General features: G+C 53.6%; 1 long non-coding RNA gene across 10 annotated transcripts in view; it reads right to left on the bottom strand.

Annotated features, from left to right (window-relative positions):
* Positions 1-25,640, bottom strand: part of LOC139747922 (uncharacterized) — an 84,985-nt gene that overhangs the window by 32,704 nt on the left and 26,641 nt on the right. For 2 of the 10 annotated variants that reach the window (XR_011712469.1, XR_011712472.1), the window contains exon 4: positions 14,068-14,167. The exons of the other annotated variants lie outside the window; for them this stretch is intronic. This is a non-coding gene — a long non-coding RNA (uncharacterized lncRNA). The remainder of the gene's footprint in view (positions 1-14,067; positions 14,168-25,640) is intronic. 10 annotated transcript variants of the gene reach the window in all.

Raw genomic sequence — 25,640 nt, 5'->3', positions numbered from 1 at the left:
CGACTGTTAGGGAGAAATGGGACACAAGGCGAGGTGAGTTTGATCTGAAGGCGAGGATGAGTGGTCTGAAGGTGAGGCTGAGGTGGGACAGAAGACGGAGGTGAGATGGCGGTGAAGGCAAAGGTTAAATGGTCCTCAAGGAGAGTGTGGGCTGTTTCTAATGACGAGGTTGCGCTTGGCCTAAAGGCGAGGTTGTGATGGGACTAAAGGCTCGGGTGGGATGGGCCTGAAATTGGTGGTGTGCACGGCCTGAAGACGATGATGGACTGGGTCAGAAGGCAAGGATGGGATGGGCCAGAAGGCAAGGATGAGCTAGGTTTGAAGGCAAGAGTGGGATGGGTCTGAAGGAAAAGGTGGGGTGATTTGAGCATGAACGCAAGGGTGAGATAGTACAAAGATGTGGGTGAGATGAGCCTGAATGCTAGTGTGAGGTGAGCCTGAAATCGAGGTGTTTTGGGGCCTGAATACGAGGGTGGGATAGGACAAAATATGAGAGTGAGCTCAAACCGAGGGCGAGACTGGAATAAGTTAGAAAGTGAGGGTGAGCTAGGCTTGAAGGAGAGAGTTAGCTACGCCTGAAGATAGGGATGAGCTGAGCCTGAAGGATAGTGTTGAATGACCCAGAAGGCTGAGGGTGGAACATGCGTGAAAGCAAGGGTAGTGTACTGGGCCAGAAGGCGATGATGGTACTGGTCAGAAAGCAAGGGTGGGATAGGATTGAAGGCGAGGTTGAGCTAGGTTTGAAGGTAGAGTGGTATGGACTTGAAGGTGAAGGTGAGATAGGCTTGAATTGGATTGTGGGCTTGGCCTTAAGGCGAAGTGGGCTGGCCCAGAAGAAGATGGGCTGTCCTTGAAGGCGATTATGGGCTGGAACTGAAAGCGAGAGTGTGCCGAGCCAGAAGACGAATGGGGGTGGCCCTGAAGGAGTGGGTGGGATATTTTCCTGAGGACGAGTGAAAGATGAGCTTGTAAGCGAGGATTGGATTAGGTAGAAAGAGAGGATGGGATGGTCTTGAATGCGAGGGTGCGATTAGCCAGAATGCGATGGTGAGGTGGGCCTGAAGGTGTGGGTGAGATGGGCCTGGAGTTTACGGTGGTACACGCTGGACGGCGAGGGTGATTTGGGCTTTGAACACGAGGGTGGGATGGGTGAGCTGGAACTGACGGCAAGACTGGGATGGGCAAGAATGCAAGGGTGAGCTAGGCTTGAAGGAGAGAGTGAACTGTGCCTGAAGATTAGGATGAGCTGGGCATGAAAGCTAAGGTGGGGATTAGCCAAAAGGGGAAGGCATGCTGGGCCTGGAGGCGAGGTTGGAATGGGCCTGAAGACAAGGATGAGATGGACCTTGATGCGAGGGTGGGTGGGCCTTAAGGGGAGGGTGACATGGGCCTATAGGCTTGTGTGGGCTGCGCCTGAAGTGGGGGAGGGGTGGGCCAAATCAAAACGGCGAAAATAGATGTGGCCTGAATACGAGGTTGAGCTGAGCGATGGTGGGATGTGGGCTGAAGGCGATGTTGGCCTGGGCCTTAAGGCGATGATGGGCTGTGCTAGATGGCGAAGGTGTGTGTTGGGTTTGTAAGTGAGGAATACCTTGGATCTGAAGGCGAGAGTGAGCTTAGCCTATCGGTGAGGTGGGGATGGGAGGAGGAGGAGATAATGAGTTGACCCTAATGGCGAAGTTGGTATGAGATAGAAGGCAAAGGTGGGATGGTCTTAAAGACGAGGGTGAGCTGGGTTGACAATTAGAGTGAAATGGGACTTCAGGCGGTGAGCTTGACCTGAAGGCGAAGGCGAGTTGGTCCTGAAGGTGTGGCTAGGATGTTCTAGAAGGTGAAGGTAAGATAGGGCTGATGACGAGGGTAGAATGGACCTGAAGGCGATGGTGGGCTGGTTCCAATAGCGAGGCTGTGCTTGTCATGATGATAGTTGGGTTGGTCTGACGTCGTGGATGTGCTGAGCCAGAAGGCGAAGATGGATTTGGCCTGAAAGCAAGGGTGGGATGGGCCTGAAGGCAAGGTAGATTTAGGTTTGAAGGCAAGAGTGTGATGCGCCGAAAGGCCATGGTGGGATGGACATGGAGACGAGGGTGGGCAGAGCTTGATGGCAAGGTTTGACGTTTGTGGGCTGGGGACATGAGGACGAGGATGGGACTAAAGTTGTGGGTGGGATGGGCCTAAGGTGATTGTGAGATTGGTTTGTAGGCGAAGGTGGGATGGGTCAGAAGGCGTGGTTGGGATATGTTAAATTCGAGAGTGGATGGGCTTGAAAAACAGGATGGGCTTGATATGAAGGAGAGGTTGGGCGGGACTGTGGGCTATGACTGAAAGTGGCAATGGGCTGGGCTAGAAGGCGAAAAGGGGGCGGGCCTAAAGGGGTGAATGGAAGGGGCCTGAAGGCGAGGGTGAGATGGTCTTGCAGGTGAGGGTTGAATGGGCTTAAGGAGAGGCTTGGATGGTCCAGAAGGCGACGATGAGGTGGGTCTGAAGGCGAGGGTTGAATAGGCCTGAAGATGATGGTGGGCTGATCTAACAGCAAAGGTGTGCTTATCACGACGACGAGGGTGGGATGGGCCTGAAGGGGTGGTTAGTTGGGCCTGAAATGAAAGGTGGGCTGGGCAAGAAGGTGAAGATGGACTAGGCCTGAAGGCGAGGTGGAACTCGGTTTGAAGGCATGGGCCTGAAGACGAGTGTGGTCAGGGTAAGAAGAAGAGCATGGGCTGGGTCAGAATTCGGAAGAGGATTGGGCCTGTAGACGAGGATGAGCTGGGCCTGAAGGGGAGTGTCAGCTTGACATGAAGGCGAAGATGGGATGGGCCAGACGGCAAAGGTGGGATGGGCCAGAAGTCATGGGTGGGATATGATGAATGCAAGGGTTGACGGGGTTGAAGAGGGTGGGTTGCTATAAAGGCGAGTTTGGGTGGGGGCAGAAGGCGAATGTGGGTTGGGAGTGAAGTTGTTGTTGGGCTGGGGTCTGAAAACTAAAGCAGATTGCGCCAGAGGGCGAAGGGGGGTGGGTCAGAATATAAGGATGTGATGGGCCTGAAGGCGAGGGTGAGGTGGGTCAAAATATAATGGTGAGATGGTCTTGAAGGTGAAGGGGGGCGGGTCTTGAAGTCGAGGGTGAGATGAGTCTAAAGTTGTGATTGTGCTAGCCTGAAGGCGAGGGTGGGATGGGAAAAGAAGGTAATGGTTGTAAGGGGTTGGGCCTGAAGGCGAGGATGAGCTTGACTTGTCATCGCGGTAGGAGATAATGGAATGGCTTGAAGGCGAGGGTGGGATGGGCCAGAGGTTGAGAGTGAGTTGAGATTGAAAGCTATGTAGGATGGCTTTGAAAGCGAGGGTTATCTGGGGCTGACTGTTAGGAAGAGATGGAACAGAAGGCGAGGTGAACTTGACCTGAAGGCAATGGTGAGCTAGGCCTGAAGTCGATGGTGAACTGGCCTGAAGTTGAGGCTGAGATGGGACAGAATACTGGTGGGGAAAGGAGGGGGGAGCTGGGGGTGAAGTCGAAGGTTTAAATGGCTGGTTATAAACGAGGTTGTGCTTGGCCTGAAGGCGAGGATGGGATGGGCGTGAAGAGTGGGTGGGCTGTGCCTGAAATGGATGGTGTGCTGGGTCAGAAAGCAAGGGTGGGATGGGTGTCAAGTGGAGGGGTGAGCTAGGTTTGAGGGCAAGACTGGAATGGACTTGAGCTAGTCCAGAAGGAGGCGAGCTGTCCTGGAAGGCGATTGTGTGTTGTGACTGAAAGCGAGAGTGGGCCGAGCAAGAAGGTGAAAAGGGGTGGGCCTGATGGAGTGGGTGGGATAGTCCTGGAGGCGAGTGCGAGGTGAGCTTGTAGAGGAGGGTGGAATTGGTCAAAAGGCAAGGGTGGGATGGTCTTGAATGCGAGGGTGGGATCGGACAAATGTGATGATGAGGTGCACCGGAATGTGAGGGTGAGGTGGGCCTGAGGTTTAGGGTGGGATGCGCTAGAAAAACGGATGATTTGGGCCTGAACATGAGGGTGGGATGGGCCAGAGGTAAGGGTTGGGCTTGAGGCGTGGGTGGGATGGACCTGAAGGCGAAGTTGGGCGGGGCCAGAAGGCTAAGATGGGCTGGTATTAAAGGAGAAGTTGGGCGGGGCCAGAGGGCTAAGGTGGGCTGGTACTGAAGGCAAGGGTTGCAAGGCGTAAAGGCGAAGGTAAGATGGGCAAAAAGACAATAGTGGGATGGGCTTGAAGGTGAGGGTGGGCCGATCGTGAAGGTGAGGGCGGGATGGGTCTAAAGACGTGGGTCGGCTACGCCTGAGACGAGGATGGTATTGGCTAAAGTCGATGGTGATATGGCCTTGAGGTGAGGGTAGGCTGGGCCTGAAGGCGAGGATGAGCTTGGGGATTGGCCAGAATATGATGGAATTTGCTTGAAGGTGAGAATGGAATGGTCTAGAGGGTTAGGGTGAGTTTGGACGGAAAGTGAATGTGGGATGGGTCTGATGGCGTGGGTGATACGAGCCCGACTCTTAGGGAGAAATGGGACAAAAGGAGAGGTGAGTTTGATCTGAAGGCGAGGGTGAGATGGGTATGAAGTTGAGGCTGAGATGAGACAGAAGACGGAGGAGAGATGGGGTGAAGGCAAAGGTTAAATGGTCCTCAAGGAGAGTGTGGGCTGTTTCTAATGAGGTTGCGCTTGGCCTAAAGGCGAGGTTGGGATGGGCCTGAAATTGGTGGTGTGCACGGCCTGAAGACGATGATGGACTGGGTCAAAAGGCAAGGATGGAATGGGCCTGAAGGGAAGGTTGAGCTAAGTTTGAAGGCAAGAGTGGGATGGGTCGGAATGAAAGGGTGGGGTGATTTGAGCATGAACACAAGGGTGAGATAGTACAAACATGAGGGTGAGATGAACCTGAATGCTAGTGTGAGGTGAGCCTGAAATCGAGGGTGATTTGGGCCTGAATACGAGGGTGGGATAGGACAAAATATGAGAGTGAGCTCAAACCAAGGGCGAGACTGGAATAAGTAAGAAAGTGAAGGAGAGAGTGAGCTGCGCCTGAAGATAGGAACGAGCTGAGCCAGAAGGTGAGGGTGGAATGGGCGTGAAAGCAAGGGCAGTGTACTGGGCCAGAAGGCGTTGATGGAACTGGTCAGAAAGCAAGGGTGGGATGGGTTTGAAGGCGAGGTTGAGCTAGGTTTGACGGTAAAAGTGGGATGGGCTTGAAGGTGAGGGTGAGATAGGCTTGACGTGGATTGCAGGCTTGGCCTTAAGGCGAAGATGGGCTGTCCTTGAAGGCGATTATGGGCTGGAACTGAAAGCGAGAGTGAGCCGAGCTAGAAAACGAGTGTGGGTGGGCCTGAAGGAGTGGGTGGGATTTGCCTGGGAGCTTGTATGCGAGGGTTGGATTAGGCAGAAAGAGAGGATGGGATGGTGCGATAAGCCAGACTGCGATGGTGAGGTGGGCCTGAAGGTGAGGGTGAGGTAGGCCTGGAGTTGACGGTGGTATACGCTGGACGGCGAGGGTGATTTGGGCATGAACACGAGGGTGTTCTGGAACTGACGGTAAGACTGGGATGGGCAAGAATGCAAGGGTGAGCTAGGCTTGAAGGAGAGAGTGAACTGTGCCTGAAGATTAGGATGAGCTGGGCATGAAGGCTAAGGTGGGATTAGCCAAAAGGGGAAGGCATGCTGGGCCTGGAGGCGAGGTTGGAATGGGCCTAAGATGGACCTTGATGCGAGGGTGGGTGGGCCTTAAGGGGAGGGTCACATAGGCCTATAGGCTTGTGTGAGCTGCGCCTGAAATGGGGAGGGGTGGGCCGGCAAAAGGCAAAAATAGATGTGGCCTGAATACGAGGTTGAGCTAGGCGATGGTGGGATGTGCCTGAAGGCGAGTTGGCTTGGGCCTTAAGGCGATGATGGGCTGTGCTAGATGGCGAAGGTGTGTTGGGTTTGCAAGTGAGGAATACCTGGGTCTGAAGGCGAGAGTGAGCTTAGCTTGTCGGTGAGGTGGGGATGGGAGGAGTAGGAGATAATGAGTTGGGCCTAATGGCGAAGTTGGTATGAGATAGAAGTCAAAGGTGGGATGGTGAGTTGGGCCTGACAGAGTCAAATGGGACTTCTGGGGATGGTGAGCTTGACCTGAAGGCGAAGGCGAGTTGGTCCTGAAGGTGTGGCTAGGATGTTCTAGAAGGTGAAGGTAAGATGGGGCTGATGACGAGGGTAGAATGGACCTGAAGGCGATGGTGGGCTGGTTCCAATAGCGAGGGTGTGCTTGTCATGATGAGAGTTGGGTTGGCCTGAAGGCGTGGATGTGCTGAGCTAGAAGGCGAAGATGGATTTGGCCTGAAAGCAAGGGTGGGATGGGCCTGAAGGCAAGGTAAATCTAGGTTTGAAGGCAAGAGTGTGATGCGCCAAAAGGCCATGGTGGGTTGGACATGGAGACGAGGGTGGGCAGAGCTTGATGGCGAGGTTTGATGTTTGTGGGCTGGGGACATGAGGACGAGGATGGGATTGGCCTAAGGTGATTGTGAGATTGTTTTTTAGGCGAAGATGGGATGGGCCAGAAGGCGTGGGTAGGATATGTTAAATTCGAGAGTGGGATGGACTTGAAAAAAGGATGGGCTTGATATGAAGGAGAGGTTGGGCGGGACTGTGGGCTATGACTGAAAGTGGCAGTGGGCTGGGCTAGAAGGCGAAAAGGGGGCGGGCCTAAAGGGGTGAATGGAAGGGGCCTGAAGGCGAGGGTGAGATGGTCTTGCAGGTGAGGGTTGGATGGGCATAAAAGTGAGGCTTGGATGGTCCAGAAGGCGAGGGTGAGGTGGGTCTGAAGGCGAAGGTTGAATAGGACTGAAGACGATGGTGGGCTGATCTAATTGCAAATGTGTGCTTATCATGACGACGAGGGTGGGATGGGCCTAAAGGGGTGGTTAGTTGGGCCTGAAATGAAAGGTGGGCTGAGCAAGAAAGTGAAGATGGACTAGGCCTGAAGGCGAGGTGGAACTCGGTTTGAAGGCATGGGCCTGAAGACGAGTGTGGTCAGGGTAAGAAGAGCATTGGCTGGGTCAGAATTCGGAAGAGGATTGGGCCTGTAGACGAGGATGAGCTGGGCCTGAAGGGGAGTGTCAGCTTGACATGAAGGCGAAGATGGGATGGGCCAGAAGGCAAAGGGGGGATGGGCCAAAAGTCATGGGTGGGATATGATGAATGCGAGGTTTGACGGGGTTGAAGAGGGTGGGTTGCCTATAAAGGCGAGTTTGGGTGGGGGCAGAAGGCGAATGTGGGTTGGGAGTGAAGTTGTTGTTGGGCTAGGTCTGAAAACTAGATTGCGCCAGAGGGCGAAGGGGGGTGGGTCAGAATATAAGGATGTGATGGGCCTGAAGGCGAGGGTAAGGTGGGTCAAAATATAATGGTGAGATGGTCTTGAAGGTGAAGGTGAAGTCGAGGGTGAGATGAGTAAAGTTGTGATTGTGCTTGGCCTGAAGGCGAGGATGGGATGGGCAAGAAGGTAATGGTGTAATGGGATTGATGAAGAGGGTTGGGCCTGAAGGCGAGGATGAGCTTGGCTTGTCATCGCGGTAGGAGATAATGGAATGGGCTTGAAGGCGAGGGTGGGATGGGCCAGAGGTTGAGAGTGAGTTGAGATTGAAAGCTAGTGTCGGATGGCTTTGAAAGCGAGGGAGATCTGGGGCTGACTGTTAAGAAAAGATGGAACAGAAGGCGAGGTGAACTTGACCTGAAGGCAATGGTGAGCTAGGCCTGAAGTCGATGGTGAACTGGGCCTGAAGTTGAGGCTGAGATGGGGAGAGGATGGGGAGCTGGGGGTGAAGTCGAAGGTGAAATGGACCTTAAGGAGAATGTGGGCTGGTTATAATAACGAGGTTTTGCTTGGCCTGAAGGCGAGGTTGGGATGGGCCTGAAGTAGTGGGTGGGCTGTGCCTGAAATGGATGGTGTGCTGGGTCAGAAAGCAAGGGTGGGATGGGTGTCAAGTGGAGGGTGAGCTAGGTTTGAAGGCAAGACTGGCATGGACTTGAGCTAGTCCAGAAGGAGGCGAGCTGTCCTAGAAGGCGATTGTTTGTTGTGACTGAAAGCGAGAGTGGGCCGAGAAAGAGGTGAAGAGGGGTGGGCGGGATAGTCCTGAAGGCGAGTGCGAGATGAGCTTGTAAATGAGGGTGAAATTGGTCAAAAGGCAAGGGTGGGATGTTCTTGAATTCGAGGGTGGGATAGGCCAGAATATGATGGTGAGGTGCACCGGAATGTGAGGGTGAGGTGGGCCTGAAGTTTAGGGCAGGATGCGCTAGAAAGTGCGGATGATTTGGGCCTGAACACGAGGGTTGGATGGGCCAGAGGCGTGGGTGGGATGGGCCTGAAGGCGAAGTTGGGCGGGGCCAGAAGGCTAAGATAGGCTGGTATTAAAGGTGAAGTTGGGCGAGGCCAGAAGGCTAAGGTGGGCTGGTACTGGAGGCAAGGGTTAGCAAGGCGTAAAGGCGAAGGTAAGATGGGCCAAAAGACAATAGTGGGATGGGCTTGAAGGTGAGGGCGTGCCGATCGTGAAGATCTAAAGACATGGGTCGGCTACGCCTGAGACGAGGATGGTATTGGCTAGATGTCGATGGTGATATGGCCTTGATGGTGAGGGTAGGCTGGGCCTGAAAGCGATGATGAGCTTGGCTTGTTGGTGAGGTGAGGATGAGAGATAGTGGAAAGAGCCTGAAGGCAATTTTTGTATGGACTAGAAGGTAAAGGTGAGATTGGCTTGAAGGCGAGGGAGAGCTTGACATAAAGGCGAGGGTGAGCTGGGCCTGAAGGCGAGGATGAGCTGGGATGGTCCAGAAGGCAAGGGTGAGGTAGGGCTGAAGGCAAGGGTGGAATGGGAATGAAAACGATGTTGGGCTGATCTAATTACGACGGCGTGTTTTTTAGGACGGCGAAGGTGACGTGAGACTGACAGTGTGGTTGACGGCCTGAAATGGAGGGTGAGCTGGGCAAGACTGACTAAGCCTGATGACAAGGGTGGGATGGGCCTGAACGTGACGTTGAGCTAAGTTTGAAAGTAGTAGCAGGATGGACCTGGAGGGAAAATTGATACGTTCCTGAAGACGAGGATGGGCTGGGCCAGAAGGCGAGCATGGGTTGGGTCAGAAATCGAGGATGGGTTGGGCCTGTAGACGAAGATGAGCATTGTCTGAAGGGGAATGTGAGCTTGACGTGAAGGCTAACGTGGGATGGTCCAGAAGGCGAAGAGGGGATGGGCCTGACGACGAGGTTTGGCAGAGCCTGAAGGTGAGATTGTGATATGTTTGAAGGCAATGGGACGGGCCAGAAGACGAGTGAGGGCAGAGCCTGAAGGCAATGATGGTTTGTTTTGAAGCTGAATGTGAAATGCAACCGGAAGCGAAAGTGGGCTGGGACAGGAGTAGTGGGAGGGTTGTACTGAAGTCGGGTGGGATGGACTTAAATGTGAGGGAGAGAGAGTGTAGTAGACGAGGCTTTGATGGGCAGAAGGCGCGGTTGGGATGGCATGAGTGCAAGGGACGGACTGTCTTGAACAGGGTGGGCTGGGTATGAAGGCGAGGTCGGGCGTGTGCAGAAGGCGCATGTGGGGTGGGAGTAAAGCCGAAGGTGGGCTGGGACTGAAAGCAAAGGTAGCCTGGTCGAGAGGCCGAAGGGGGACGGGCCTGAATATGTGGGTGGGATCGGTCTGAAATCGAGGGTAAGGTGGACGTATAGGCGAAGGTGGGTTGGGCCCGAGGGCAAGAGTAGGTTGAGCTTCAAGGAGAGGGTGGTATGGGCCCCAAGGCGTGGTTGGGCGGAGCTAGAAGGTGAAGGTGGGCTAGGCATGAAGGCGAGGGCAAGCTAGGCCTGAAGGCGCGGGTGTAATGGTCCAAAATACGATGGTGTGATGGGCATGAAGTCGATGATGGGCCGGTCTTGATGTCGAAGGTGGGATGGGTTTAAAGGAGAGATTGTGCTTGGCCTGAAGGCGAGGGTGGGATGGGCCAAAAGGCGATGATGGAATGGGCTTGAAAAAGAGTGTTTGATAGCCTTGACGGTGAGGGTAGGCTAGGCTTGAAGGCGAGGATGATCATGGTCTATTATCGAGGTGGGGATGGGCCAGGAGATGATGTAATGGGCTTGAAGGCGAGGGTGTGATGGAAAAGAGGGTGAGAGTGAATGGGGACTAAAAGAGTGTGTGGGATGGGTCTGAAGGCAAGGGTGATCTGGGCATGACTGTTAGGGAGAAATGGGACAATGCGAGGTGAGCTTGACATGAATGCGAAGGCGAGCTGAGCCTGAAGGCGAGGGTGAGCTGGGCCTGAAGTTGTGGCTGAGATGGGACAGAATGCGGGTAGTGAGCAGGGGGTGAAGGCGAAGGTTGAATTGGCCTGAAGGAGAGTGTTGGCTGGTTCTAATAACGAGGTTGTGCTTGGATTGAAGGTGAGGTTGGGTTGGGCCTGAAGGAGTAGGTGGGCTGTGCCTGAAATGGATGGTGTGCTGGGCTAGAGGGCGATGATGGTCTGGGTAAGAAGGCAAGGATGGGATGGGCCTGAAGGCGAGGTTGAGCCAGGTTTGAAGGCAAGAGTGGAATGGGCCAGAAGGCAAGGGTTGGATGAGCTTTAAGGTGATTGTGGGATGGGCTTTAAGGTCAGGGTGGGATGAGCTTGAAGTTGAGGGTGGGCTTGGGCTTAAGGCGAGGATGGGCTAGTCCAGAAGGAAAAGATGGGCTGTCCTTGAAGGCGATTGTGGGCTAGTACTGAAAGCGAGAGTGAGCCGAGCCAGAAGAGTGGGTTAGATGGTTCTGAGGACGTGCTCGAGATAAGCTTTTATGTGACAAGCGGAAGATGGCCTTGAATGAGAGGGTGGGATAAGCCAGAATGCGATGGTGAGGTGGGCCTGAAGGCGAGGTGGGCCTGAAATTTAGGATGGGATGCGCTAGAAGGCGAGGGTGATCTGGGACTGAAAACGAGGGTGGTATGGGACAAAGATGAGGGTGAGATGAAACTGAAGATGAGGGTGAGGTGGGCTTGAAGACGAAGGTGACTTCCGCCTGAAGGCGAGGGAGGGATGGGAAAGAAAGTGAGGGTGAACTGGAACTGACGGAGAGACTAGGATGGGCAAAAAGGGAAGGGTGAGCTAGGGCGTGGAGAAAATAAGCTGTGCCTGATGATCAGGATGAGCTAGGCCTTAAGGCTAGGGTGGAATGAGCCAAAAGGCGAAGGTATGCTGGACCTGAGGGCGAGGGTGGAATGGGCCTGAATGCAAGGGTGATATGGGCCTTAAGTAGAGGATGTGTCTGCAGACGAGTGGCGGGCATGGGTCTTAAGGTGAGGAAGGGCCCGGCCAGAAGGCAAAGGTGCTTGGGCCTGTAGGCGAGGATTAGCTGGACCTATAGGAGAAAATGAGCTCAGCTTTACGGTAAGGTGGGGATGGGATAGAAGATGACGGGTTGGACCTCAAGGCGAAGTTGGGATGGGTTAGAAGGGAAAGGAGGGCTGGGCTTAAAGGCGAAGGAGAGATGGGCCTGTCAAATACAGTGAAGTGGAATGGTAGGAAAAGGTGAGCTTGACCCGAAGGCAAAGGTGAGGGACGTGAGGAGGCGAGGATGGAGAGGGTGGAGTGGACCTGAGGACGATGGTGGGCTGGTATTAATGGCCACGGGCGTGCTCGTCATAACGTCGAGAGATGGATGGACCTGATGGCATGGGTATGTACGGCCTGAAGGCGAAGATGGCCTTGGTCTGAAGGCAAGGGTGGGGTAGGCCCGAAGGCGAAGTTGAGCTATATTTGAAGAGAGGAGTAAGATGGGCCTCAAAAGAAGGGTGCGATGTGCCTGAAGACGAGGATGAGCTGGGCAAGAAGGCGAGCATGGGATGGGTCAGAAGTTGAAGGTGGGTTGGGTCTGTTGACGAGGATGAGCTGGGCTTGAAGGGGAGTGTGAGCCTGACATGAGGCTAAGGTGGGATGTGCCTAAAAACGAGGATGGGCAGAGCCTAGCTTGAAAGCAGGAATGGCAGAGGCCAGAAGGCGATGGTTGAATATGCCTGGAGACGAGTGTGGTCAGGGCAAGAAAGAGAGGATGGTCTCGGCTGGAAGCGGAAGGTAGGTTATGCCTGTAGCCGAGGATGAGCTCGGCCTGGATGAATGTGTGAGCTTGATCTGAAGGCTAAGGTCGTATGGGCCAGAAGGCGATAGTGGGATAGGTTGAACACGAGTGTGGAATACGAATGAAACCGAAAGAGGACTGGGACAGGGGGTGGAGGAGGAGGAGTAGGAGAAGGGTTAGATTGAAGTCCTGGATAGGACGGGCCTGAAGACGAGGCAAAAATAGGCCAGAAGGCAAGGTTAGGATGGATTTGAAGGTGAGGGTGGGATGGACTGGAAATGGAGAGTGGGATTTTCTTTAAGGCAAAGTTGGATGGAGCTAAAAGGCCTGAGGGTGAGGATGTGATGGGCCAAACTATTATGGTGGGATGGGCTTAAAGGCGGGGTGGGTTTGTCTTGAAGTCGAGGGTGGGATGTGACATTGTGTTTGGCCTGAAGGCGAGGGTGTGATGGACCAGAAGGCGATGGTGGAATGAGCTTGAAAAAGAGGGTTGGATAGCCTTGACGGTGAGGGTAGGCTGGGTCTGAAGGCAAGGATGAGCTTGGCCTGACATCGAGGAGGGGATGGGTCAGAAGGAGATTATGGAATGGGCTTGCAGGGGAGGGTGGTATGGGCTAGAGGGTGAGGGTGAGTTGGGAATGAAAGCGAGTGTGGGATGGGTCTGAAGGTGAGGGTGATCTGGGCCTGACTGTTAAAGAGAAATGGGACAGAAGTCGAGGTGAACTTTACCTGAAAGCAAAGGTGAGCTGGGCCTTTAGATTGAGATTAAATAGGAGGTGAGCTGGTGGTGAAGGCGAAGTTTAAATGGGCCTGAAGGAGAGTGTGGGTTGGTTCTAATGACGAGGTTGCGCTTGGCCTGAAGGCGAGGATGGGATGGGCCTGAAGGCTAGGATGGGATGGGCCTAAAGGCGCGGGTAGGCTAGGCTTGAAATGGGTTATGTACTGGGCCAGATGGAGATGATGGACTGGGTCAAAAGGCAAAGGTGGGAAGGGCCTGAAAGCGAGGTAGAGCTAGTGTTGAAGGCAAGAGTGGGATGGGCCAGAAGACAAGGGTGGGATGGCCTTGAAGATGAGGGTGGGGTGGGCTTGAAGGTGAGGGTGGGATGGGCTCAAAGTGGAGGGTTGGCTGGGCCTTAAGGCGAGGCTGGGGTATTCCAGAAGGAGAAGATGGATTGTCCTTGAAGTCGATTGTGGTCCGAGACTGAAAGCGAGAGAGTGCCGAGCCATAGGGCGAAGTAGGTGGGCCTTCAGGAGTGGATGGGATGGTCCTAATGACGTGTGCTTGATGAGCTTGTAGGTGAGGGTGGGATTGGCCAGAAGACAAGGGTGGGATGGTCTCGAATGCGAGGGTGGGATAGGCCAGCGTGCGATGGTGAGGTGGGCCTGATGCTGAGGGTGAGGTGGGCCTGAAATTTATGGTGGGATGCGCTAGAAGGTGAGGGTGATTTGATCATGAACACGAGGGTGGGATGGGACAAATGTGACGGCGAGATGAGCCTGAAGGTGGGTGGGGGGGGGGTGCATGAAGGCGATGGTAATTTGGGCCTGAAGACGAGATTCGGATGGGCAGAAGTCGAGGTTTAGGAATGGAAAACATTATAAACGACATTTTGTTAATTGAATTCTCTTCATGGTTCAGACAGTTTGAGAAACATACATATTGATAGTCACATGCAAGTACAGGCAGTCACATATCTACCATGACTTTAAAGAATGTAAAAATGATTTAAGATAATGAGCAAGTCTTTTCAAAATAAATCTTTTAGAAATACCTGATATACAAGAGTATTTCTATCTACATGGAAATATATTCAGTCACATTCGTTGAAAATGAAAACAAGGAATAATATGAAACAAGAGAGGACGCCTATTAATAATATAAAACATAGCCAAAATTGATATTGAAATAATTCAAGACGCACATTCCATTTACGATTTTAAATTGTAAAAATCACATCTCTTTGAACACTGCTTTAGACCAGAATCAAAGTCTCACTTCGGTGTTCATTCGTAGCTTTTCTCGTGCAAAATTCGCCTATTGCCCAGAGGAGAGACGTTTTATGCCCTTCACGTTACCTCTGCCGCTCATGTTCTCTCTGCCAACAATAAAACAAAACCATCTTTACAAGGAATGGACACTCATTTGCCTAAAATGAAAATTTCAATTTCAATTATCAATCATTTACATAATGTACAATGAAATTGTACATAATTGATATAATGTGTCCAGATACATTGCCTAATCTGATACAGGTATTTCATTCTTTACGCATCATTTATCATTCTTGCCACATTTAACTGGTGTCAGCTTTCACTGGCAGCAAGAATTTCTAAAGGGAACCGGTGGTCTGCTACTGTTTTGTATATTGCACACTTAAAACAAAAAGCGTCATTCAAATGAGCTAAATAATCAATTTAGTAAAACCATGTGAACTGTAATAATGTTCCAGCTGTAACCTGAGGGAATGGTAATATACTTCCAAGTCTCTGTCTACAGAGTTCAATGGTTCTCCACGTTTTATGGTTGTGGTCTTTACATCTAACTAAAAGAATGTTTTTGTTGTAATAAATGTATCAAGTATATCCGGCGATGAGGAGGATACACACACTGCCGAGTTGTTGGTAGTCCGGTCATCACAATTTCCACTACCATTGTTCAGAAGAGTGAGGCTGGCATTGAGCTGGGCTAGACAGTGAAATGAAACAGAAGGCGAGATTGACCTGAAGAGGGTGAGATATGACAGATGATGAGGATGAGCTGGAACTGACGAAGAGACTGAGATGGGCAAGAAGGCGAGGGTGAGCTAGGCTTGCAGGAGAGAGTGAGCTGTGCCTGATAATCAGGATGAACTGGGCCCGAAGGCTAGGGTGGAATGGTCCAAAAGGCGAAGGTATGCTGAGCCTGAAGGCGAAGATGGAATAGGTGTGAAGGCGAGGGTGAGATGGGTTTGAAGGCGTGTGTTAGCTGAGCCTGAAATGTGGGGAAGGCTGGGCCAGAAGGCGAAGATGGACTTTTCCTGATGGCATGGTTGGAATGGGCCTGAAGGCAAATGTGGGATGAGCCAGAAGGCGTTTGGGTGAGTGGGAGGGGGGGGGGGGAATGTTCCTGAAATCTAGGTGGCCAAAACCTTAAGGCGAGGATTGACTAGGCCAGAAGGCAAAGTTGTGTTGGACCTTTGGGCAAGGACTAGCTGGGCCTGAAGGTGAGAATGAGCTTGACTTGTCGGTGAGGTGAGAATGGAAAAGATGATGGGTTGGGCCTAAAGGCGGAGTTGGGATGTGTTAGAAGGCAAAGGTGGGATGGGCTTGAAGGCGAGCGAGGGTGAGCTGGGCTAGACAGTGAAATGAGACAGAAGGCGAGATTGAGCTTGACCTGAAGGGAAAGGTAAGTTGGGCCTGAAGGTGAGGCTGGGATGATCCAGAAGGTGAGGGTAAGGTGGGGCTGATTGCAAGGGTGGAATGGAGCTGATGTCGATGGTTGGCTGGTTCTAATGGCGAGGGTGTGCTCGTCATGAGTGCAAGAGTGGTACGGGCCTGAAGGTGTGGATGGGCTGAGCCAGAAGGCGAAGATGGACCTGGACTGAAGGCGAAGTTGAGCTAGATTTGAAAGGAAGAGTGTGATGGGCCAGAAGGCGATGGTGGGAAGGGCTTGAAGACGAGGGTGGGCAGAGCTTGATGGCGAGTGTGGAATTGTTTGAAGTCGTTTGTGGAATGCGACTGAAAGCAAAGGTAGACCGGGACAAGAGGAGAAATAAGGTCGGCATGAAGTCGTGTGTGAGATGGGCCTAAAGGCGAGAATAAGGTAGGCTTGTGGGCGAGGGTGGGATGGGCCAGAAGGCATGGGTGGAATGAGTTGAAAGTGAGCGTGGAATTGGCTGGGTATGAAGGAGAGGTTGGGAAAGGTTAGGTGAAAGTGGGCTGGGACTGAAGGCGAGGGTGGGCTTGCCAGAAGGCGAAAGGGACGATGGTCCTAAAGGATTGGGTGGGACGGGCCTGAAGGCGAGGGTGAGATGGTCTTGCAGGTCAGCGCGAGCTTGACATAAAGGCGAAAGTGAGCTGGGCCTGAAGGCAACAGTGAGCTGGGCTTGAAGGCGACGGTGAGCTAGCCCTGAAAGTGAGACTGGGATGGTCTAGAAGGCGAGGGTGACGTGTTGCTGAAGGAGAGGGTGTGCTTTTCATGACGGCGATGGTCGAATGGGCCTGAAGGCATAGTTGGCTAGGCCTGAAATGGAATGTGGGCTGGGCAAGAAGGTGAAGATGGACTTGGCCTGAAGGCAATGGTGGGATGGGTCAGAAGGCAAGGTTGACCTAGGTTTGAAGGCAGGAGCAAGATGGGCCTGAATGGAATTGTGGGATGTACCTGAAGACGATGGTGGGCAGGGCCAGATGGTGGTGTGATGGGCTTGACGAAGGTGAGCTGGGCCAGAAGGCGAGCAGGGGCTGGGTCAGAAGTCGAAGGTGTGTTGGGCCTGTAGAAGAGGATGAGCTGGGCTTGGAGGGGAGTGTGTGAGCTCGACATGAAGGCTAAGGTTTGATGGGCCAGAAGGCGAAGGTGGGATAAGCCTGAAGACGAGGGTGGGCTGAGCATGAAAGCGAGATTAAGTTAGGTTTGAAGGCAAGAATAGTTTGGGCCAAAAGGCAATGGTGGGATGTACCTGACGACGAGTGTGGTCAGGGTAAGAATGCGAAGATGGGTTTGGCTGGAAGGGAAAGGTGGTTTGTGTGTGCAGAAGAGGATGAGCTGGACCTGAAGGCCAGTGAGCTTGACCTGAAGGCGATGGTGGGATGGGCTTGAAGACGAGGGTGGGCAGAGCCTGAAGGTGATGGTGTGTGTGGAAAGCGGCTGAAAGCGAAAGTTGGGTGGGACAGAAGGAAGGCGGAGGGTTGGACTGAAGTGGGTGCTATGTGCCTGAAGGCAATGGCAAGGAACGCTAATGGCGAGGGTGGGATGGCCAGAAGGCATAGGTGGGATTGATGGATGAGAGGGTTGATTGGCTTTGACGAGGGTGGGCTGGGTAAGAAGGCGAGGTTATGCGAGTGCAGAATGCGAATGTGAGTTGGGAGTGAAGGCGATGGTAGGCTGGGACTGAAAACGAGAGTAGGCTAGGTCAAAGGGCGAAGGGGTTCGGGGCTGAATATGTGGGTGGGATGAGCCTAAAGGTGAGGGTAAGATGAGCTTTTAAGCGAGAGTGGGATGGGCCAGAAGGCAAGGGTTGTATGGGCTTGAAGGCGAGGGTGGGATTGGGTTTGAAATGAAGGGCGGGATGGCCCTTACTGCGAGTTTGGACGGAGCTAGAAGGCGAAGGTAGGCTAGGCGTGAAGGCGAGGGCTATCTAGGACTGAAGGCGAGGGTGTAATGGACCAAAATACGATGGCAGGATAGGCTTGAAGGCGTGGACGGGCCGGTCTTAAAGTAGAGGGTGGGATGGGTCTAAAGGTGAGATTGTGCTTAGCCTAAAGGCACGGGTGGTATGGGCCAAAAAGTGATGGTGGAATGCGTTTGAAAAAGAGGGTGGGATAGCCTTGAGGTGAGGGTAGGCTGGGCCTGAAGGCGAGGATGAGCTTGGCCTGTCATCGAGTTGGGGATGGGCCAGAATATGATGGAATTTGCTTGAAGGTGAGAGTGGGATGGTCTAGAGGGTTAGGGCGAGTTTGGACGGAAAGTGAATGTGGGATGGGTCTGATGGCGTGGGTGATACGAGCCCGACTGTTAGGGAGAAATGGGACACAAGGCGAGGTGAGTTTGATCTGAAGGCGAGGATGAGCTGGGTCTGAAGGTGAGGCTGAGGTGGGACAGAAGACGGAGGTGAGATGGCGGTGAAGGCAAAGGTTAAATGGTCCTCAAGGAGAGTGTGGGCTGTTTCTAATGACGAGGTTGCGCTTGGCCTAAAGGCGAGGTTGTGATGGGACTAAAGGCTCGGGTGGGATGGGCCTGAAATTGGTGGTGTGCACGGCCAGAAGACGATGATGGACTGGGTCAGAAGGCAAGGATGGGGGGCCTGAAGGCAAGGATGAGCTAGGTTTGAAGGCAAGAGTGGAATGGGTCTGAAGGAAAAGGTGGGGTGATTTGAGCATGAACGCAAGGGTGAGATAGTACAAAGATGTGGGTGAGATGAGCCTGAATGCTAGTGTGAGGTGAGCCTGAAATCGAGGGTGATTTGGGCCTGAATACGAGGGTGGGATAGGACAAAATATGAGAGTGAGCTCAAACCGAGGGCGAGACTGGAATAAGTTAGAAAGTGAGGGTGAGCTAGGCTTGAAGGAGAGAGTTAGCTACGCCTGAAGATAGGGATGAGCTGAGCCTGAAGGATAGTGTTGAATGAGCCAGAAGGCGAGGGTGGAAACATGCGTGAAAGCAAGGGTAGTGTACTGGGCCAGAAGGCGATGATGGTACTGGTCAGAAAGCAAGGGTGGGATAGGATTGAAGGCGAGGTTGAGCTAGGTTTGAAGGTAAGAGTGGTATGGACTTGAAGGTGAAGGTGAGATAGGCTTGAATTGGATTGTGGGCTTGGCCTTAAGGCGAAGATGGGCTGGCCCAGAAGAAGATGGGCTGTCCTTGAAGGCGATTATGGGCTGGAACTGAAAGCGAGAGTGAGCCGAGCCAGAAGACGAATGGGGGTGGCCCTGAAGGAGTGGGTGGGATTTTCCTGAGGACGAGTGAAAGATGAGCTTGTAAGCGAGGATTGGATTAGGTAGAAAGAGAGGATGGGATGGTCTTGAATGCGAGGGTGCGATTAGCCAGAATGCGATGGTGAGGTGGGCCTGAAGGTGTGGGTGAGATGGGCCTGGAGTTTACGGTGGTACACGCTGGACGGCGAGGGTGATTTGGGCATGAACACGAGGGTGGGATGGGTGAGCTGGAACTGACGGCAAGACTGGGATGGGCAAGAATGCAAGGGTGAGCTAGGCTTGAAGGAGAGAGTGAACTGTGCCTGAAGATTAGGATGAGCTGGGCATGAAAGCTAAGGTGGGGATTAGCCAAAAGGGGAAGGCATGCTGGGCCTGGAGGCGAGGTTGGAATGGGCCTGAAGACAAGGATGAGATGGACCTTGATGCGAGGGTGGGTGGGCCTTAAGGGGAGGGTGACATGGGCCTATAGGCTTGTGTGGGCTGCGCCTGAAGTGGGGGAGGGGTGGGCCAAATCAAAACGCGAAAATAGATGTGGCCTGAATACGAGGTTGAGCTGAGCGATGGTGGGATGTGCCTGAAGGCGAGTTGGCCTGGGCCTTAAGGCGATGATGGGCTGTGCTAGATGGCGAAGGTGTGTTGGGTTTGTAAGTGAGGAATACTTGGATCTGAAGGCGAGAGTGAGCTTAGCCTATCGGTGAGGTGGGGATGGGAGGAGGAGGAGATAATGAGTTGACCCTAATGGCGAAGTTGGTATGAGATAGAAGGCAAAGGTGGGATGGGCTTGTAGGAGAGGGTGAGTTGGGCCTGACAATTAGAGTGAAATGGGACTTCAGGCGGTGAGCTTGACCTGAAGGCGAAGGCGAGTTGGTCCTGAAGGTGTGGCTAGGATGTTCTAGAAGGTGAAGGTAAGATAGGGCTGATGACGAGGGTAGAATGGACCTGAAGGCGATGGTGGGCTGGTTCCAATAGCGAGGCTGTGCTTGTCATGATGATAGTTGGGTTGGTCTGACGTCGTGGATGTGCTGAGCCAGAAGGCGAAGATGGATTTGGCCTGAAAGCAAGGGTGGGATGGGCCTGAAGGCAAGGTAGATTTAGGTTTGAAGGCAAGAGTGTGATGCGCCGAAAGGCCATGGTGGGATGGACATGGAGACGAGGGTGGGCAGAGCTTGATGGCAAGGTTTGACGTTTGTGGGCTGGGGACATGAGGACGAGGATGGGACTAAAGTTGTGGGTGGGATGGGCCTAAGGTGATTGTGAGATTGGTTTGTAGGCGAAGGTGGGATGGGTCAGAAGGCGTGGTTGGGATATGTTAAATTCGAGAGTGGATGGGCTTGAAAAACAGGATGGGCTTGATATGAAGGAGAGGTTGGGCGGGACTGTGGGCTATGACTGAAAGTGGCAATGGGCTGGGCTAGAAGGCGAAAAGGGGGCGGGCCTAAAGGGGTGAATGGAAGGGGCCTGAAGGCGAGGGTGAGATGGTCTTGCAGGTGAGGGTTGAATGGGCTTAAAGGAGAGGCTTGGATGGTCCAGAAGGCGACGATGAGGTGGGTCTGAAGGCGAGGGTTGAATAGGCCTGAAGATGATGGTGGGCTGATCTAACAGCAAAGGTGTGCTTATCACGACGACGAGGGTGGGATGGGCCTGAAGGGGTGGTTAGTTGGGCCTGAAATGAAAGGTGGGCTGGGCAAGAAGGTGAAGATGGACTAGGCCTGAAGGCGAGGTGGAACTCGGTTTGAAGGCATGGGCCTGAAGACGAGTGTGGTCAGGGTAAGAAGAAGAGCATGGGCTGGGTCAGAATTCGGAAGAGGATTGGGCCTGTAGACGAGGATGAGCTGGGCCTGAAGGGGAGTGTCAGCTTGACATGAAGGCGAAGATGGGATGGGCCAGACGGCAAAGGTGGGATGGGCCAGAAGTCATGGGTGGGATATGATGAATGCAAGGGTTGACGGGGTTGAAGAGGGTGGGTTGCCTATAAAGGCGAGTTTGGGTGGGGGCAGAAGGCGAATGTGGGTTGGGAGTGAAGTTGTTGTTGGGCTGGGTCTGAAAACTAAAGCAGATTGCGCCAGAGGGCGAAGGGGGGTGGGTCAGAATATAAGGATGTGATGGGCCTGAAGGCGAGGGTGAGGTGGGTCAAAATATAATGGTGAGATGGTCTTGAAGGTGAAGGTGGGCGGGTCTTGAAGTCGAGGGTGAGATGAGTCTAAAGTTGTGATTGTGCCTAGCCTGAAGGCGAGGGTGGGATGGGAAAGAAGGTAATGGTGTAAGGGGTTGGGCCTGAAGGCGAGGATGAGCTTGACTTGTCATCGCGGTAGGAGATAATGGAATGGGCTTGAAGGCGAGGGTGGGATGGGCCAGAGGTTGAGAGTGAGTTGAGATTGAAAGCTAGTGTAGGATGGCTTTGAAAGCGAGGGTTATCTGGGGCTGACTGTTAGGAAGAGATGGAACAGAAGGCGAGGTGAACTTGACCTGAAGGCAATGGTGAGCTAGGCCTGAAGTCGATGGTGAACTGAGCCTGAAGTTGAGGCTGAGATGGGACAGAATACTGGTGGGGAAAGGAGGGGGGAGCTGGGGGTGAAGTCGAAGGTTAAATGGCTGGTTATAATAACGAGGTTGTGCTTGGCCTGAAGGCGAGGATGGGATGGGCGTGAATGAGTGGGTGGGCTGTGCCTGAAATGGATGGTGTGCTGGGTCAGAAAGCAAGGGTGGGATGGGTGTCAAGTGGAGGGTGAGCTAGGTTTGAGGGCAAGACTGGAATGGACTTGAGCTAGTCCAGAAGGAGGCGAGCTGTCCTGGAAGGCGATTGTGTGTTGTGACTGAAAGCGAGAGTGGGCCGAGCAAGAAGGTGAAAAGGGGTGGGCCTGATGGAGTGGGTGGGATAGTCCTGGAGGCGAGTGCGAGGTGAGCTTGTAGGTGAGGGTGGGATTGGTCAAAAGGCAAGGGTGGGATGGTCTTGAATGCGAGGGTGGGATCGGACAAAATGTGATGATGAGGTGCACCGGAATGTGAGGGTGAGGTGGGCCTGAGGTTTAGGGTGGGATGCGCTAGAAAAACGGATGATTTGGGCCTGAACATGAGGGTGGGATGGGCCAGAGGTAAGGGTGGGCTTGAGGCGTGGGTGGGATGGACCTGAAGGCGAAGTTGGGCGGGGCCAGAAGGCTAAGATGGGCTGGTATTAAAGGAGAAGTTGGGCGGGGCCAGAGGGCTAAGGTGGGCTGGTACTGAAGGCAAGGGTTAGCAAGGCGTAAAGGCGAAGGTAAGATGGGCAAAAAGACAATAGTGGGATGGGCTTGAAGGTGAGGGTGGGCCGATCGTGAAGGTGAGGGCGGGATGGGTCTAAAGACGTGGGTCGGCTACGCCTGAGACGAGGATGGTATTGGCTAAAAGTCGATGGTGATATGGCCTTGATGGTGAGGGTAGGCTGGGCCTGAAAGCGATGATGAGCTTGGCTTGGCGGTGAGGTGAAGATGAGAGATAGTGGGCAGAGCCTGAAGGCAATTTTTGTATGGGCTAGAAGGTAAAGGTGAGATGCGCTTGAAGGCGAGGGAGAGCTTGACAAAGGCGAGGGTGAGCTGGGCCTGAAGGCGAGGATGAGCTGGTCCTGAAGGTAAGGCTGGGATGGTCCAGAAGGCAAGGGTGAGGTGGGGCTGAAGGCAAGGGTGGAATGGGCATGAAAGCGATGTTTGGCTGATCCTCTAATTACGACGGCGTGCTTTTTAGGACGGCGAAGGTGACATGAGACTGAAAGAGTGGTTGACTCGGCCTGAAATGGATGGTGAGCTGGGCAAGATTGACTTGGCCTGATGACAAGGGTGCGATGGGCCTGAAGGTGAGGTTGAGCTAAGTTTGAAGGTAGTAGCAGGATGGACCTGCTGAAGACGTTGCTGAAGACGAGGATGGGCTGGGCCAGAAGGCGAGCATGGGATGGGTCAGAAATCGAAGATGGCTTGGGCCTGTAGACGAAGATGAGCTTTGTCTGAAGGGGAGTGTGAGCTTGACGTGAAGGCTAACGTGGGATGGTCCAGAAGGCGAAGAGGGGATGGGCCTGACGACGAGGTTGGGCAGAGCCTGAAGGTGAGATTGTGATATGTTTGAAGGCAAAAGTGGGACGGGCCAGAAGACGAGTGAGGGCAGAGCCTGAAGGCAATGATGGTTTGTTTTGAAGCTGAATGTGAAATGTAACCGGAAGCGAAAGTGGGCTGGGACAGGAGTAGTGGGAGGATTGTACTGAAGTCGGGTGGGATGGACTTAAATGTGATGGAGAGAGAGTGTAGTAGACGAGGCTTTGATGGGCAGGAGGCACGGTTGGGATGGCATGAGTGCAAGGGACGGACTGGCTTGAACAGGGTGGGCTGGGACTGAAGGCGAGGGTGGGCTTGCCAGAAGGCGAAAGGGACGATGGTCCTAAAGGATTGGGTGGGACGGGCCTGAAGGCGAGGGTGAGATGGTCTTGCAGGTCAGCGCGAGCTTGACATAAAGGCGAAAGTGAGCTGGGCCTGAAGGCAACAGTGAGCTGGGCTTGAAGGCGACGGTGAGCTAGCCCTGAAAGTGAGACTGGGATGGTCTAGAAGGCGAGGGTGACGTGTTGCTGAAGGAGAGGGTGTGCTTTTCATGACTGTGAGGGTCGGATGGGCTTGAAGGCATAGTTGGCTAGGCCTCAAATGTAATGTGGGCTGGGCAAGAAGGTGAAGATGGACTTGGCCTGAAGGCAATTGTGGGATGGGTCAGAAGGCAAGGTTGACCTAGGTTTGAAGGCAGGAGCAAAATGGGCCTGAATGGAGTTGTGGGATGTGCCTGAAGACGAGGGTGGGCAGGGCCAGATGGTGAAGGTGTGATGGGCTTGACGAGGGTGAGCTGGGCCAGAAGGCGATCAGGGGCTGGGTCAGAAGTCGAAGGTGTGTTAGACCTGTAGACGAGGATGAACTGGGCCTGGAGGAGAGTGTGAGCTCTACATGAAGGCTAAGGTTTGATGGGCCAGAAGGCGAAGGTGGGATAAGCCTGAAGACGAGGGTGGGCAGAGCCTGAAAGCGAGATTGAGCTAGGTTTGAAGGCAAGAATAGCTTTGGCTAGAAGGCGATGGTGGATGTGCCTGACGACGAGTGTGGTCACGGTAAGAATGCGAGGATGGGTTTGGCTGGAAGGGAAAGGCGGGTCGCACGTGCAGAAGAGGATGAGCTGGACCTGTAGGCCAGTGAGCTTGACCTGAAGGGAAAGGTCTAATCGGCCAGAAGGCGATGGTGGGATGGGCTTGAAGACGAGGGTGGGCAGAGCCTGAAGGTGATGGTGGGATGGATTGAAGGAGTGTGTGGAAAGCGACAGAAAGTGAAAGTTGGGTGGAACAGAAGGAAGGAGGAGGGTTGGAATGAAGTGGGTGCTATGTGCCCGTAGGCAATGGTAAGGAACACAATTGGCGAGGGTAGGATGGCAAGAAGGCATAGGTAGGATGGGATGGATGAGAGGGTTGTTTGGTTTTGCGAGAGTCGGCTGGGTAAGAAGGCGAGGTTATGCGGGGGCAGAATGCGAATGTGAGTTGGGAGTGAGGACGATGGTAGGCCTGGACTGAAAACGAGAGAAGGCTAGGTCAAAGGGCGAAGGGGGGCGGGCCTGAATATGTGGGTGGGATGAGCCTAAATGTGAGGGTAAGATGAGCTTTTAGGCGAGGGTGGGATGGGCCAGAAGGCAAGGGTTGTATGTGCTTGAAGGCGAGGGTGGGATTGTATTTGAAATGAAGGGTGGGAACGCCCTTAATGCGAGTTTGTTTGGAGCTAGTAGGCAAAGGTAGGCTAGGCGTGAAGGCGAGGGCAAGCTTAGACTTGAAGGCGAGGGTGTAATGGACCAACATACGATGGCAGGATAGGCTTGAAGGCGAGGACGGGCCGGTCTTGAGGTAGTGGGTGGGATGGGTCTAAAGGTGAGATTGTAATTGGCCTGAAGGCAAGGGTGGTATGGGCCAAAAAGTGATGGTGGAAGGGGTTTGAAAAAGAGGGTGGGATAGCCTTGAGGTGAGGGTAGGCTGGGCCTGAAGGCGAGGATGAGCTTGGCCTGTCATCGAGTTGGGGATGGGCCAGAAGATGATGGAATTTGCTTGAAGGCGAGAGTGGGATGGTCCAGAGGGTTAGGGCGAGTTTGGACTGAAAGTGAATGTGGGATGGGTCTGATGGCGTGGGTGATACGAGCCCGACTGTTAGGGAGAAATGGGACACAAGGCGAGGTGAGCTTGACCTGAAGGCGAGGGTGAGCTGGGTCTGAAGTTGAGGCTGAGATGGGACAGAAGACGGAGGTGAGATGGGGGTGAAGGCAAAGGTTAAATGGTCCTCAAGGAGAGTGTGGGCTTGGTTCTAATGACGAGGTTGCGCTTGGCCTAAAGGCGAGGTTGGGATGGGACTGAAGGCTCGGGTGGGATGGGCCTGAAATGGGTGGTGTGCACGGCCAGAAGACGATGATGGACTGGGTCAGAAGGCAAGGGTAGAATGAGCCTGAAGGCAAGGTTGAGCTACGTTTAAAGGCAAGAGTGGGATGGGTCTGAAGTAAAGGGTGGGATGATTTGAGCATGAACACGAGGGCGCGACATTACAAAGATGAGGGTGAGATGAGCCTGAATGCTAGTGTGGAGTAGGCCTGAAATTGAGTGTGATTTGGGCCTGAATACGAGGGTGGGATAGGACAAAATATGAGAGTGAGTTGAAACCGAGGGCGAGACTTGAATAAGTAAGAAAGTGAGGGTGAGCTAGGCTTGAAGGAGAGAGTGAGCTGCAGATAGGGATGGGCTGAGCCTGAAGGCTAGTGTTGAATGAGCCAGAAGGCGAGGGTGGAATGGGCGTGAAAGCAAGGGTGGTGTGCTGGGCCAGAAGGCGATGATGGAACTGGTCAGAAAGCAAGGGTGGGATGGGTTTGAAGGCGAGGTTTGAAGGTAAGAGTGGGATGGGCTTGAAGGTGAGGGTG

This window comes from Panulirus ornatus, chromosome 71, assembly GCF_036320965.1.
Source record: "Panulirus ornatus isolate Po-2019 chromosome 71, ASM3632096v1, whole genome shotgun sequence".
Classification (NCBI taxonomy): Eukaryota; Metazoa; Arthropoda; class Malacostraca; order Decapoda; family Palinuridae; genus Panulirus; species Panulirus ornatus.
Note: the sequence above shows the minus strand (reverse complement) of the source record. Positions and strands in the feature narration are given on the sequence as shown.